Below are 12,192 nucleotides of genomic sequence, written 5' to 3'. Positions count from 1 at the left end.
CTGGAGGCTTTGTTCTGCCATGCTTGTATTTCAACACAATAATAACTCCATTAACACCAGCACCCTGCAAGTCTTTCATCAAGCAACAGTGTGTGATGGCTGCATCTTGCTCAACTTCAAACCAATGTGAGGTTGCATTGTCCATGAAGCTAAGCAAACAAGATGGCCCCAGTGGGTTGACACTGCTAATGCATCGTCCTCTGCACATGTGAGTTTGAATCCCATTGTCATGGCACTACGAGAGGCTTTTCTCTGCCAAACTTGCATGACAACAGAAAAACACATTCACTGACAACAGCCACCTTGGGTGTCTTGCTGCCAACAAGCAGGAAGACTCAACAAAGTTCCATCTGTTTTGTGCACCAGCAAGAATTGGATTTTCTGACTGGAAGGACTGAGTCCATCACCATGAGGTGGCCTTTTTACGTAAAGCTCTGCTATTAATGTTGTTTGAGTGTGGTCCTTGATATCTATGCAGTCTTTCTCTGTCTTCATTGGAAGCCCAAGTGGATAGAAACAAAATGGTCCATGATTATGAAGTGATAGCACTGTGGGAAAAGCCTAGCCTAAAAGCAGGGAGGCAACATGGAAGCATTGTTTCACAGGATGACATGAATCCCTCATAAGCTTGCTGACTGGAATGAAAGTCATTTCATTGTGGACATGGAAAACTTCACCTTCCCACTCATTGTTTCATCACCAGAAAAGAGCAAGGAAGGAGTTCTGGAGAATGAGGGCATCGATCCCTCTACCTCTCACATGCTAAGCGAGCGCTCTACCATTTGAGCTAATTCCCCTGTGAAACAGACCACCTTGCAGTGGGCCAGGCCCGCAAATGTGTTAAACTTTCTCTGCTTCCCAAGATTACTCCATCAAATGTGGCTAAAAAATCCCGAAGGCACAGACGAGGTGACCGAGTGGTTAAGGTGATGGACTGCTAATCCATTGTGCTCTGCACGCGTGGGTTCGAATCCCATCCTCGTCGCACTTCTGGAGGCTTTGTTCTGCCATGCTTGTATTACAACACAATAATAACTCCATTAACACCAGCACCCTGCAAGTCTTTCATCAAGCGACAGTGTGTGATGGCTGCATCTTGCTCAACTTCAAACCAATATGAGGTTGCATTGTCCATGAAGCTAAGCAAACAAGATGGCCCCAGTGGGTTGACACTGCTAATCCATCGTCCTCTGCACACGTAAGTTTGAATCCCATTGTCATGGCACTACGAGAGGCTTTTCTCTGCCAAACTTGCATGACAACAGAAAAACACATTCACTGACAACAGCCACCTTGGGTGTCTTGCTGCCAACAAGCAGGAAGACTCAACAAAGTTCCATCTGTTTTGTGCACCAGCAAGAATTGGATTTTCTGACTGGAAGGACTGAGTCCATCACCATGAGGTGGCCTTTTTTACGTAAAGCTCTGCTATTAATGTTGTTTGAGTGTGGTCCTTGATATCTATGCAGTCTTTCTCTGTCTTCATTGGAAGCCCAAGTGGATGGAAGCAACATTGTCCATGATTATGAAGTGATAGCACTGTGGGAAAAGCCTAGCCTAAAAGCAGGGAGGCAAATGGGGAAGCATTGTTTCACAGAATGACATGACTCCCTCATAAGCTTGCTGACTGGAATGAAAGTCATTTCATTGTGGACATGGAATGCTTCACCTTCCCACTCATTGTTTCATCACCAGAAGAGAGCAAAGAAGGAGTTGTGGAGAATGAGGGCATCGATCCCTCTACCTCATGCATGCTAAGCGAGCATTCTACCATTTGAGCTAATTCCCCTGTGTGAATGTCCACCTCACAGTGGTCCAGGCCCCCAGATGTGCTAAACTTTCCTGCTTCTCAAGATTACTCCATCAAGTGTGGCTAAAAAATGCTGAAGGCATAGACAAGGTGACCGAGTGGTTAAAGTGATGGACTGCTAATCCATTGTGCTCTGCACGCGTGGGTTCGAATCCCATCCTCGTCGCACTTCTGGAGGCTTTGTTCTGCCATGCTTGTATTTCAACACAATAATAACTCCATTAACACCAGCACCCTGCAAGTCTTTCATCAAGCGACAGTGTGTGATGGCTGCATCTTGCTCAACTTCAAACCAATGTGAGGTTGCATTGTCCATGAAGCTAAGCAAACAAGATGGCCCCAGTGGGTTGACACTGCTAATGCATCGTCCTCTGCACATGTGAGTTTGAATCCCATTGTCATGGCACTACGAGAGGCTTTTCTCTGCCAAACTTGCATGACAACAGAAAAACACATTCACTGACAACAGCCACCTTGGGTGTCTTGCTGCCAACAAGCAGGAAGACTCAACAAAGTTCCATCTGTTTTGTGCACCAGCAAGAATTGGATTTTCTGACTGGAAGGACTGAGTCCATCACCATGAGGTGGCCTTTTTACGTAAAGCTCTGCTATTAATGTTGTTTGAGTGTGGTCCTTGATATCTATGCAGTCTTTCTCTGTCTTCATTGAAGCCCAAGAAGTGGATGGAAGCAACATTGTCCATGATTATGAAGTGATAGCACTGTGGGAAAAGCCTAGCCTAAAAGCAGGGAGGCAAATGGGGAAGCATTGTTTCACAGGATGACATGAATCCCTCATAAGCTTGCTGACTGGACTGAAAGTCATTTCATTGTGGACATGGAATGCTTCACCTTCCCACTCATTGTTTCATCACCAGAAAAGAGCAAGGAAGGAGTTCTGGAGAATGAGGGCATCGATCCCTCTACCTCTCGCATGCTAAGCGAGCGCTCTACCATTTGAGCTAATTCCCCTGTGCAATAATCCACCTTGCAGTGGGCCAGGCCCGCAAATGTGTTAAACTTTCTCTGCTTCCCAAGATTACTCTATCAAGTGTGACTAAAAAAATCCAGAAGGCACAGACGAGGTGACCAAGTGGTTAAGGTGATGGACTGCTAATCCATTGTGCTCTGCAGGCGTTGGTTCGAATCCCATCCTCGTCGCACTTCTGGAGGCTTTGTTCTGCCATGCTTGTACTTCAACACAATGACAACTCCATTAACAACTGACCTGCAAGTCTTTCATCAAGCAACAGTGTGTGACGCCTGCATCTTGCTCAACTTCAAACCAATGTGCCAGCTGCTGATGCTGCCAACAAGGAGGAAGACTCAACAAAATGCTTCTCACAATCCACCAGCAGGATTGCATTTGATTCCTTGCAGGACTAAGCACATGTCCATGAGGTTGTTGTTTGTTTCAACAAACCTGAGACAGGAGAGGAAAAAACTGACAACAATTTTAACTTCACTGTCTAGTAAAACTTACAGCAGCAGAGGAAGTGTCCACAGACAGAGCTAGGTGATTGGCCAGCCTCTGCTGGAGTAGGTGTGCCAGTCACAGCAGGGATAGGAGCTCCTGTTGATGACGTCCTAACAGAGGACATAGAAGGTTAAGGACTGCTGAAGATGGAGATCTCAGAGGGACGTAGCAGGGCTGGGACTGCTGAGGATGGAGATCTCAGAGAGGACGTAGCAGGGCTGGGACTGCTGAGGATGGAGATCTCAGAGAGGACATAGCAGGGGGCTGCTCAGGGCTGAGTCCTCACAACGGATGAAGCAGGGCTGGGAGGTCCATGGCTGGGGCTCATGGAGGAGACAGAGGTGATGGTAGGAGAGGTTGTAGTGGTGATGGTGGCAGTGGCAGTGCTGGACAGTTGCTGTAAAAAAAGACATGTTACCATGAATGAAAATGCAGAGAAAACATTTTTTTTAAGTTGTAACAAAGATTGGATTAAAGATAGTTCACATTCCACAGAAAAGAAAAAGGAAACTTGTTAACTGGGGAAAAGGTACAGAGAAAACACAGTTCTTTGAATCTCAGATTTAAAAAAATGTCAGGTAACCAAAAATAAATGAATAAAAAACATCAAACAACAAATTAGGATTAAAAAAAAAAAATTAAATATAAAAGACCAGAGGCAAAACCTTAAGCAAAAAAAAAAAAAAAAAAAAAAAAGGGAAAAAGACTGCAAAGATTGATTCAGCAGTGGTCATTTTAGCTGTTAGTTTGATCAGCATTGTGACTGATACTGGAAGGACATCATTTTCCACAATTAGGCTAAATCCCCACTCCGTTTAAACTGTCATTATTTTCAGCTTTTTGCAAAACAACAACAAAAACTTCGACAACAACACACACACACAGCTTAAATAGCTGTAGTTAATACGTTGTCAAGCCTCACAAAGGTAATAAACCCATACAGGAGGATCATCTGTTCACACATTTTAATTGCAATTGAGTGTTTAAAATGAACAATTAATTTTAATAGTGCTTCTTCAAAAGTAAAGTCTGACTCGCTGATAAAATAAAACTCTTGCATGACAATAACACTTGTTTATCTAAGTAGCATAACCTATGAGCATAACGCACGATATGCAGGTTACTGTCATTACACTGTACAAGTATTAAATGGATTGGTAGTTCGTTGACATGGGATCCTTTTTTAAAAGGTCAATTTAATAATTGATGAATCAAACACATATTAATATCATGTCATTTAATGTTATATCACATGAGCGATTTGCTAGGCAGGTAAACAAGGCTAACTCCTGCCGTCTACGGCCCATTCATTAGATTAGCATCGGTATTAGCTTGTTCTGCAGGCATTAACCGGTAAGATATTAATGTTATATAATGTAATATTATGTGTCTTACCTTGTTTAATCTGTGATTGTTTCTCCTTTATTTAGTTCTCCTTTATTTGTAGAGTATGTAAACCGTCCAAACATTGTTCATTCAAAGTTACAGCTGATAGATTTTCCATGCTGCACCCATCCAGTCCTCTGGCAACGCCATTCACTGTCCGGCTCAAAAATGGATGACGTCGGTATCAAAAATGGATGACATCAGTAGCTATCTGCCCGATGATTGGCTCTAGTGAAAATGGAATGGCATAGACGAGGTGACCGAGTGGTTAAGGTGATGGACTGCTAATCCATTGTGCTCAGCACGCGTGGGTTCGAATCCCATCCTCGTCGCACTTCTGGAGACTTGGTCCTGCCATGCTTGTATTTTAACACAATAACAACTCCATTAACACCAGCTGCCCTGCAAGTCTTTCGTCAAGCAACAGTGTATGATGGCTGCATCTTGCTCAACTTCAAACCAATCTGCCAGCTGCTGATGCTGCCAACAAGCAGGACATCTCAACAAAATGCTCCTCACAATCCACCAGAAGGATTGCATTTTCTGCCTGGCAGGACTGAGCCAATGGCCGGATCTCAAGTCACTTATAGATCGGTCTCAGATCCTACGGTTTCGCTCGAACCGGAAGTAGTTTCCGATCCGCCATCTTGACAGCTGTGCCAAAGCCCTTACAGGGTTTTAAGACTCAAGCCATGAGACCGAGGACTGAGATTTGAAGACAGATGAGCAAAGACACATCAGAGCAGGCTTCCCGGAACTCTTTTTACTCAGAGGCACGCCCCCTTATTGGATATCTCTCTCTGATTGGACGCTGCTACACAGAGGATGTCAGTGAAACTTTACAGCAGCAGCAGAGATAAATGATGGAGGAGAAACGGAGTTTGTAACAGACCATAAACAGAATATAAACATCAGAAGTTTAAATGGCTCAATAACTGATGGGCTGGGATTTAAAATACGTGTTTGAAATAAGCATTTACAGTGAAATATTGAGAATAGATAATAAAATCAATAATAAAGAGTGAATCACTGGAGTTTAATATCTGATTAGTTTTCTGATTCACCTTCAAACATCAAACATGTTAAAAGCTCATAAAATCTAAAGATTCAGATATAAATCTTCCTTTTTCCACCAAACACCGACAAAATTTAGAGGATTTTTTTCTACATTCAGTCCATCATAGCCTTAATTTAGTCAAAAGATAGTCGTAGGAAAGGGAGCCATGTTTAGTCCGTCTAATTTAGTCCAATTTTAGAACAATAATAGTCGTTAAAAAATGACAACATTACAGCGACGTCTTTATAGAGACGTCTTTTCAACGACCTAAAATTTACTGCATTTCACCATTTACTTTTCTGTTAAATCTAGACGTTGTTTAGACAGAGTGGACGCGTTTTTTAACGTCTTTACCAATATTTTTTGCTAAGTGTTATAGTCTATTTAGTAATTTCTGTTTATTAGATTATGAAGAGAATTAAATCAGACAGCAGCAGTCTGTCTGATTTTAAGAAGAAACACGTTTAAATCATAGCGGTATTAATAAAGTTTCTATCAGTCTGATAGAGTCAGGTTTGATCAACCTTCACACTGAATAATTATGATAATTAATAATTTGGTAATATAGCGTTTGCAGGTAGAAAGAGCCCGCATGTTTTTTGATATCAAAAAATAGTTGCAATGACGTTAAAAACGTCTCCTCTCTGTCTTAACAATGTCTAGATTTAATAGAAAAGTGAAAGGTAAAAAGCTGTAATTTTCATGTCATTGTAAAGACGTCTCTGTAAAGACGTTGCTGTATGGTCGTACTTTTAACGACTATTATTGGGCTAAAATTGGTCTAAATCAGCTGGACAGAATAATTTAATAATTTTCTACCACTATCTGTTGTCTTAATTCAGGGTTATGATGGACCGAATGTAGAAAAAAATCTTCTAAATGATGTCGTGTTTGGGGGGAAAGGAAGGATTTATATCTTATTCTGTTGATTTTATGAGCTTTTAACATGTTTGATGTTTGAAGGTGAATCAGAAAACTGATCAAATATAAATTCTACACTGATCATTCTTTATCATTGATTTTATGAAATATATTCTCAATATTTCACTGTAAATGCTTATTTCAAACACATTTTAAAATCCCAGCCCATCAGTTCATGAGCCTTTTAAATCTTCTGATGTTTACTGCAGGTTTCTCTTCATGCAGGGGTTTTCTGATCCCTGTAAATGCCGACATCTGTTAATTTATGGAGACACAATCAGCTGTTTCTGCCTGCTGACAGCTGATTGATGATCAGCTGATTGATGATCAGCCAGCACCGTCATCATAAACTGACGTCACTTCAAGTGACGATGCAGAGGTAAGGACGTCCCATGGACCGTTAATAGTCGGTCTTATGGCGTCAGTTCTCCGCATTGATTCCTCGGTCTCTCCATGAGTCTTTGGTGGGCAGGACAAAGACTAAAGCCAAAGACTCATGCCTTATAAAAAGAGAAGTGAGGTGCACCCCATGTCCATGAGTTTGCAATGTCCATGAAGCTAAGCAAACAAGATGGCTCCAGTGGGTTGACACTGCTAATGCATTGTCCTCTGCACGTGTAAGTTTGAATCCCATTGTCATGGCACTACAAGAGGCTTTTCTCTGCCAAAATTGCATGACAACTGAAAAACACATTCATTGACTGACAACAGCCACCTTGGGTGTCTTGCTGCCAACAAGCAGGAAGACTCAACAAAGTTCCTTCTGTTTGGTGCACCGGCAAGAATTGGATTTGCTGCCTGGAAGGACTGAGCCCATCACCATGAGGTGGTCTTTTACGTAAAGCTCTTCAGTCCATCTTGCTTGAGTGTGGTCCTTGATATCTACGCAGCCTTTCTCTGTCTTCAATGGAAGCCCAAGTGGATAGAAGCAACATGGTCCATGATTATGAAGAGAAAGCACCTCGGGAAACGCCTAGTCTAAAAGCAGGGAGGGTAACAGGGAAACATTGTTTCTCAGGATGACATGAATCCCTCATAAGCTTTTTGACTAGCATGAAAGTCACTTCATTGTGGACATGAAATTTCTCACCTTTCCACTCATTGTTTCCTCAACAAAAGAGGACAAGGAATGAGTTGTGGAGAATGAGGGCATCGATCCCTCTACCTCTCGCATGCCAAGTGAGCACGCTACCATTTGAGCTAATTCCCCTATGCAACAGGCCACCTTGCAGTGGGCCAGGCCCGCAATTTTTCCTGCTTCTCAAGATGGCTCCATCAAATGTGGCTAAAAAATCCTGAAGGCACAGACGAGGTGACCGAGTGGTTAAGGTGATGGACTGCTAATCCATTGTGCTCTGCATGTGTGGGTTTGAATCCCATCCTCGTCACATGTTGGGTGTCTTGCTGTCAACAAGCAGGAAGATGGAACAAAGGTCCTCCTGTTTGGTGTACCAGCAAGAATTGGACTTTCTGCCTGGAAGGACTGAGCCCAACCCCATGAGGTGGCCTTTTACATAAGCTCTGCAGTCTATGTTGCTTGAGTGTGGTCCTTGATAACTACTAAGTCGTTCTGTCTTCAATGGAAGCCCAAGTGGATAGAAAGAAAATGGTCAACGATTATGAAGAGTAAGCACTGTGGGAAAAGCCTAGCCTAAAAGGAAGGAGGGTAACAGGGAAGCATTGTTTCACAGGATGACATGAATCCCTCATAAGCTCGCTGACTGGAATTAAGGTCATTTCATTGTGGACATGACATGTCTCACCTTTCCACTCATTGTTTCCTCATCAGAAGAGAGCAAAGAAGGAGTTGTGGAAAATGAGGGCATCGATCCCTCTACCTCATGCATGCTAAGCGAGCATTCTACCATTTGAGCTAATTCCCCTGTGCAACAGACCACCTTGCAGTGGGCCAGGCCCGCAAATGTGTTAAACTTTCTCTGCTTCTCAAGATTACTCCATCAAGTGTGGCTAAAAAATGCTGAAGGCATAGACGAGGTGACCGAGTGGTTAAAGTGATGGACTGCTAATCCATTGTGCTCTGCATGCGTGTGTTTGAATCCCATCCTTGTCCACTTCTGGAGACTTCGTTCTGCCATGCTTGTATTTCAACACAATGACAACTCCATTAACAACAGCTGCCCTGCAAGTCTTTCATCAAGCAACAGTGTGTGATAGCTGCATCTTGCTTAACTTCAAACCAATGTGCCAGCTGCTGAAGCTGCCAACAAGGAGGACGACTCAACAAAATGCTTCTCACAATCCATCAGAAGGGTTGCATTTTCTGCCTGGCAGGACTGAGCCCATGTCCATGAGGTTGCATCTTTTCTCTGCCAAAATTGCATGACAACTGAAAAACACATTCATTGACAACAGCCACCTTGTGTGTCTTGCTACAAACAAGCAGGAAGACTCAACAAAGTTCCTTCTGTTTGGTGCACCATCAAGAATTGCATTATCTGCCTGGAAGGACTGAGCCCATCACCATGAGGTGGCCTTTTACATAATGATCTGCAGTCTACATTGCTTGAGTGTGGTCCTTGATATCTACGCAGTCTTTCTCTGTCTTCAATGGAAACCCAAGTGGATAGAAAGAAAATGGTCCATGATTATGAAGTGATAGCACTGTGGGAAAAGCCTAGCCTAAAAGCAGGGAGGCAACATGGAAGCATTGTTTCACAGGATGACATGAATCCCTCATAAGCTTGCTGACTGGACTGAAAGTCATTTCATTGTGGACATGGAATGCTTCACCTTCCCACTCATTGTTTCATCACCAGAAAAGAGCAAGGAAGGAGTTCTGGAGAATGAGGGCATCGATCCCTCTACCTCTCGCATGCTAAGCGAGCGCTCTACCATTTGAGCTAATTCCCCTGTGAAACAGACCACCTTGCAGTGGGCCAGGCCCGCAAATGTGTTAAACTTTCCTGCTTCTCAAGATTACTCCATCAAGTGTGGCTAAAAAATGCTGAAGGCATAGACAAGGTGACCGAGTGGTTAAAGTGATGGACTGCTAATCCATTGTGCTCTGCATGCGTGTGTTTGAATCCCATCCTTGTCCACTTCTGGAGACTTCGTTCTGCCATGCTTGTATTTCAACACAATAATAACTCCATTAACACCAGCACCCTGCAAGTCTTTCATCAAGCAACAGTGTGTGATGGCTGCATCTTGCTCAACTTCAAACCAATGTGAGGTTGCATTGTCCATGAAGCTAAGCAAACAAGATGGCCCCAGTGGGTTGACACTGCTAATGCATCGTCCTCTGCACATGTGAGTTTGAATCCCATTGTCATGGCACTATGAGAGGCTTTTCTCTGCCAAAATTGCATGACAACTGAAAAACACATTCATTGACAACAGCCACCTTGTGGCCTTTAACATAATGCTCTGCAGTCTACATTGCTTGAGTGTGGTCCTTGATATCTACGCAGTCTTTCTCTGTCTTCATTGGAAGCCCAAGTGGATAGAAAGAAAATGGTCCATGATTATGAAGTGATAGCACTGTGGGAAAAGCCTAGCCTAAAAGCAGGGAGGCAACATGGAAGCATTGTTTCACAGGATGACATGAATCCCTCATAAGCTTGCTGACTGGACTGAAAGTCATTTCATTGTGGACATGGAATGCTTCACCTTCCCACTCATTGTTTCATCACCAGAAAAGAGCAAGGAAGGAGTTCTGGAGAATGAGGGCATCGATCCCTCTACCTCTCGCATGCTAAGCGAGCGCTCTACCATTTGAGCTAATTCCCCTGTGAAACAGACCACCTTGCAGTGGGCCAGGCCCGCAAATGTGTTAAACTTTCTCTGCTTCCCAAGATTACTCCATCAAATGTGGCTAAAAAATCCCGAAGGCACAGACGAGGTGACCGAGTGGTTAAGGTGATGGACTGCTAATCCATTGTGCTCTGCACGCGTGGGTTTGAATCCCATCCTCGTTGCACTTCTGGAGGCTTTGTTCTGCCATGCTTGTATTTCTACACAATGATAACTCCATTAACACCAGCACCCTGCAAGTCTTTCATCAAGCAACAGTGTGTGATGGCTGCATCTTGCTCAACTTCAAACCAATGTGAGGTTGCATTGTCCATGAAGCTAAGCAAACAAGATGGCCCCAGTGGGTTGACACTGCTAATGCATCGTCCTCTGCACATGTGAGTTTGAATCCCATTGTCATGGCACTATGAGAGGCTTTTCTCTGCCAAAATTGCATGACAACTGAAAAACACATTCATTGACAACAGCCACCTTGTGTGTCTTGCTATCTTGCTATCCTTGATATCTACGCAGTCTTTCTCTGTCTTCAATGGAAACCCAAGTGGATAGAAAGAAAATGGTCCATGATTATGAAGTGATAGCACTGTGAGAAAAGCCTACCCTTAAAGCAGGGAGGGTAACAGGGAACCATTGTTTGACAGGATGACATGAATCCCTCATAAGCTTATTGACTGGCATGAAAGTCATTTCATTGTGGACATGGAATGCTTCACCTTCCCACTCATTGTTTCATCACCAGAAAAGAGCAAGGAAGGAGTTCTGGAGAATGAGGGCATCGATCCCTCTACCTCTCGCATGCTAAGCGAGCGCTCTACCATTTGAGCTAATTCCCCTGTGTGAATGTCCACCAAGGCCCCCAAATGAGTTAAGCAATTTCTCCTTCTCAAGATTACTCCATCAAGTGTGGCTAAAAAATGCTGAAGGCATAGACGAGGTGACCGAGTGGTTAAAGTGATGGACTGCTAATCCACGCGTGGGTTTGAATCCCATCCCCATCGCACTTCTGGAGACTTTGTTCTGCCATGCTTGTATTTCAACACAATGACAACTCCCTTAACACCAGCTGCCCTGCAAGACTTTCATCAAGCAAGAGTGAGAGATGGCTGCCTCTTTCTCAACTTCAAACCAATGTGCCAGCTGCTGATGCTGCCAACAAGCAGGACAACTCAACAAAATGCTCCTCACAATCCACCAGAAAGATTGCATTTGATGCCTTGCAGGACTGAGCCCATGCCCCCCAGGAAGACTCAACAAAGGTCCTCCTGTTTTGTGCACCAGCAAGAATTGGATTTTCTGCCTGGAAGGACTGAGCCCAACCCCATGAGGTGGCCTTTTACATAAGCTCTGCAGTCTATGTTGCTTGAGTGTGGTCCTTGATAACTACTAAGTCGCTCTGTCTTCAATGGAAGCCCAAGTGGATAGAAACAAAATGGTCCATGATTATAAGGAGAAAGCACTGTGGGAAAACCCTAGCCTAAAAACAGGGAGGGTAACGGGGAAGCATTGTTTCACAGGATGACATGAATCCATCATAAGCTTGCTGACTGGAATTAAGGTCATTTTGTTGTGGACATGACATTTGTCCACTCATTGGACTAATTGGATTGGAGAGCAAAGAAGGTGTTGTGGAGAATGCAGGCATTGATCCCGCTACCTCTCGCATGCGAAGCGAGCGCTCTACCATTTGAGCTAATTCCCCTGCGTAATGGCCCACCTTGCAGTATCCAGGCCCACAAATGTGTTAAACTTTCTCTGCTTCTCAAGGTTA

The 12,192-nt window shown here is 43.6% G+C and overlaps 10 non-coding genes across 10 annotated transcripts; 6 read left to right on the top strand and 4 right to left on the bottom strand.

The window, feature by feature from the left end:
* Nucleotides 1-903: 903 nt before the first annotated feature.
* trnas-gcu lies at nucleotides 904-985 on the top strand. Its single transcript has one exon. It is a non-coding gene; the product is annotated as a tRNA-Ser (tRNA).
* Nucleotides 986-1,894: 909 nt separating this feature from the next.
* Nucleotides 1,895-1,976, top strand: trnas-gcu. The gene has a single exon. It is a non-coding gene; the product is annotated as a tRNA-Ser (tRNA).
* Nucleotides 1,977-2,708: 732 nt separating this feature from the next.
* Nucleotides 2,709-2,781, bottom strand: trnaa-agc. Its single transcript has one exon. It is a non-coding gene; the product is annotated as a tRNA-Ala (tRNA).
* Nucleotides 2,782-2,888: 107 nt separating this feature from the next.
* On the top strand, nucleotides 2,889-2,970 carry trnas-gcu. The gene has a single exon. It is a non-coding gene; the product is annotated as a tRNA-Ser (tRNA).
* A 1,952-nt stretch (nucleotides 2,971-4,922) lies between these two features.
* On the top strand, nucleotides 4,923-5,004 carry trnas-gcu. Its single transcript has one exon. It is a non-coding gene; the product is annotated as a tRNA-Ser (tRNA).
* Nucleotides 5,005-7,956: 2,952 nt separating this feature from the next.
* On the top strand, nucleotides 7,957-8,038 carry trnas-gcu. Its single transcript has one exon. It is a non-coding gene; the product is annotated as a tRNA-Ser (tRNA).
* Nucleotides 8,039-9,448: 1,410 nt separating this feature from the next.
* trnaa-agc lies at nucleotides 9,449-9,521 on the bottom strand. Its single transcript has one exon. It is a non-coding gene; the product is annotated as a tRNA-Ala (tRNA).
* An 806-nt stretch (nucleotides 9,522-10,327) lies between these two features.
* trnaa-agc lies at nucleotides 10,328-10,400 on the bottom strand. The gene has a single exon. It is a non-coding gene; the product is annotated as a tRNA-Ala (tRNA).
* Nucleotides 10,401-10,506: 106 nt separating this feature from the next.
* On the top strand, nucleotides 10,507-10,588 carry trnas-gcu. The gene has a single exon. It is a non-coding gene; the product is annotated as a tRNA-Ser (tRNA).
* A 596-nt stretch (nucleotides 10,589-11,184) lies between these two features.
* On the bottom strand, nucleotides 11,185-11,257 carry trnaa-agc. Its single transcript has one exon. It is a non-coding gene; the product is annotated as a tRNA-Ala (tRNA).
* Between the last annotated feature and the right edge of the window lie 935 nt (nucleotides 11,258-12,192).

Source organism: Cheilinus undulatus, linkage group 12 (assembly GCF_018320785.1).
Source record: "Cheilinus undulatus linkage group 12, ASM1832078v1, whole genome shotgun sequence".
Taxonomy (NCBI): Eukaryota; Metazoa; Chordata; class Actinopteri; order Labriformes; family Labridae; genus Cheilinus; species Cheilinus undulatus.
Note: the sequence above shows the minus strand (reverse complement) of the source record. Positions and strands in the feature narration are given on the sequence as shown.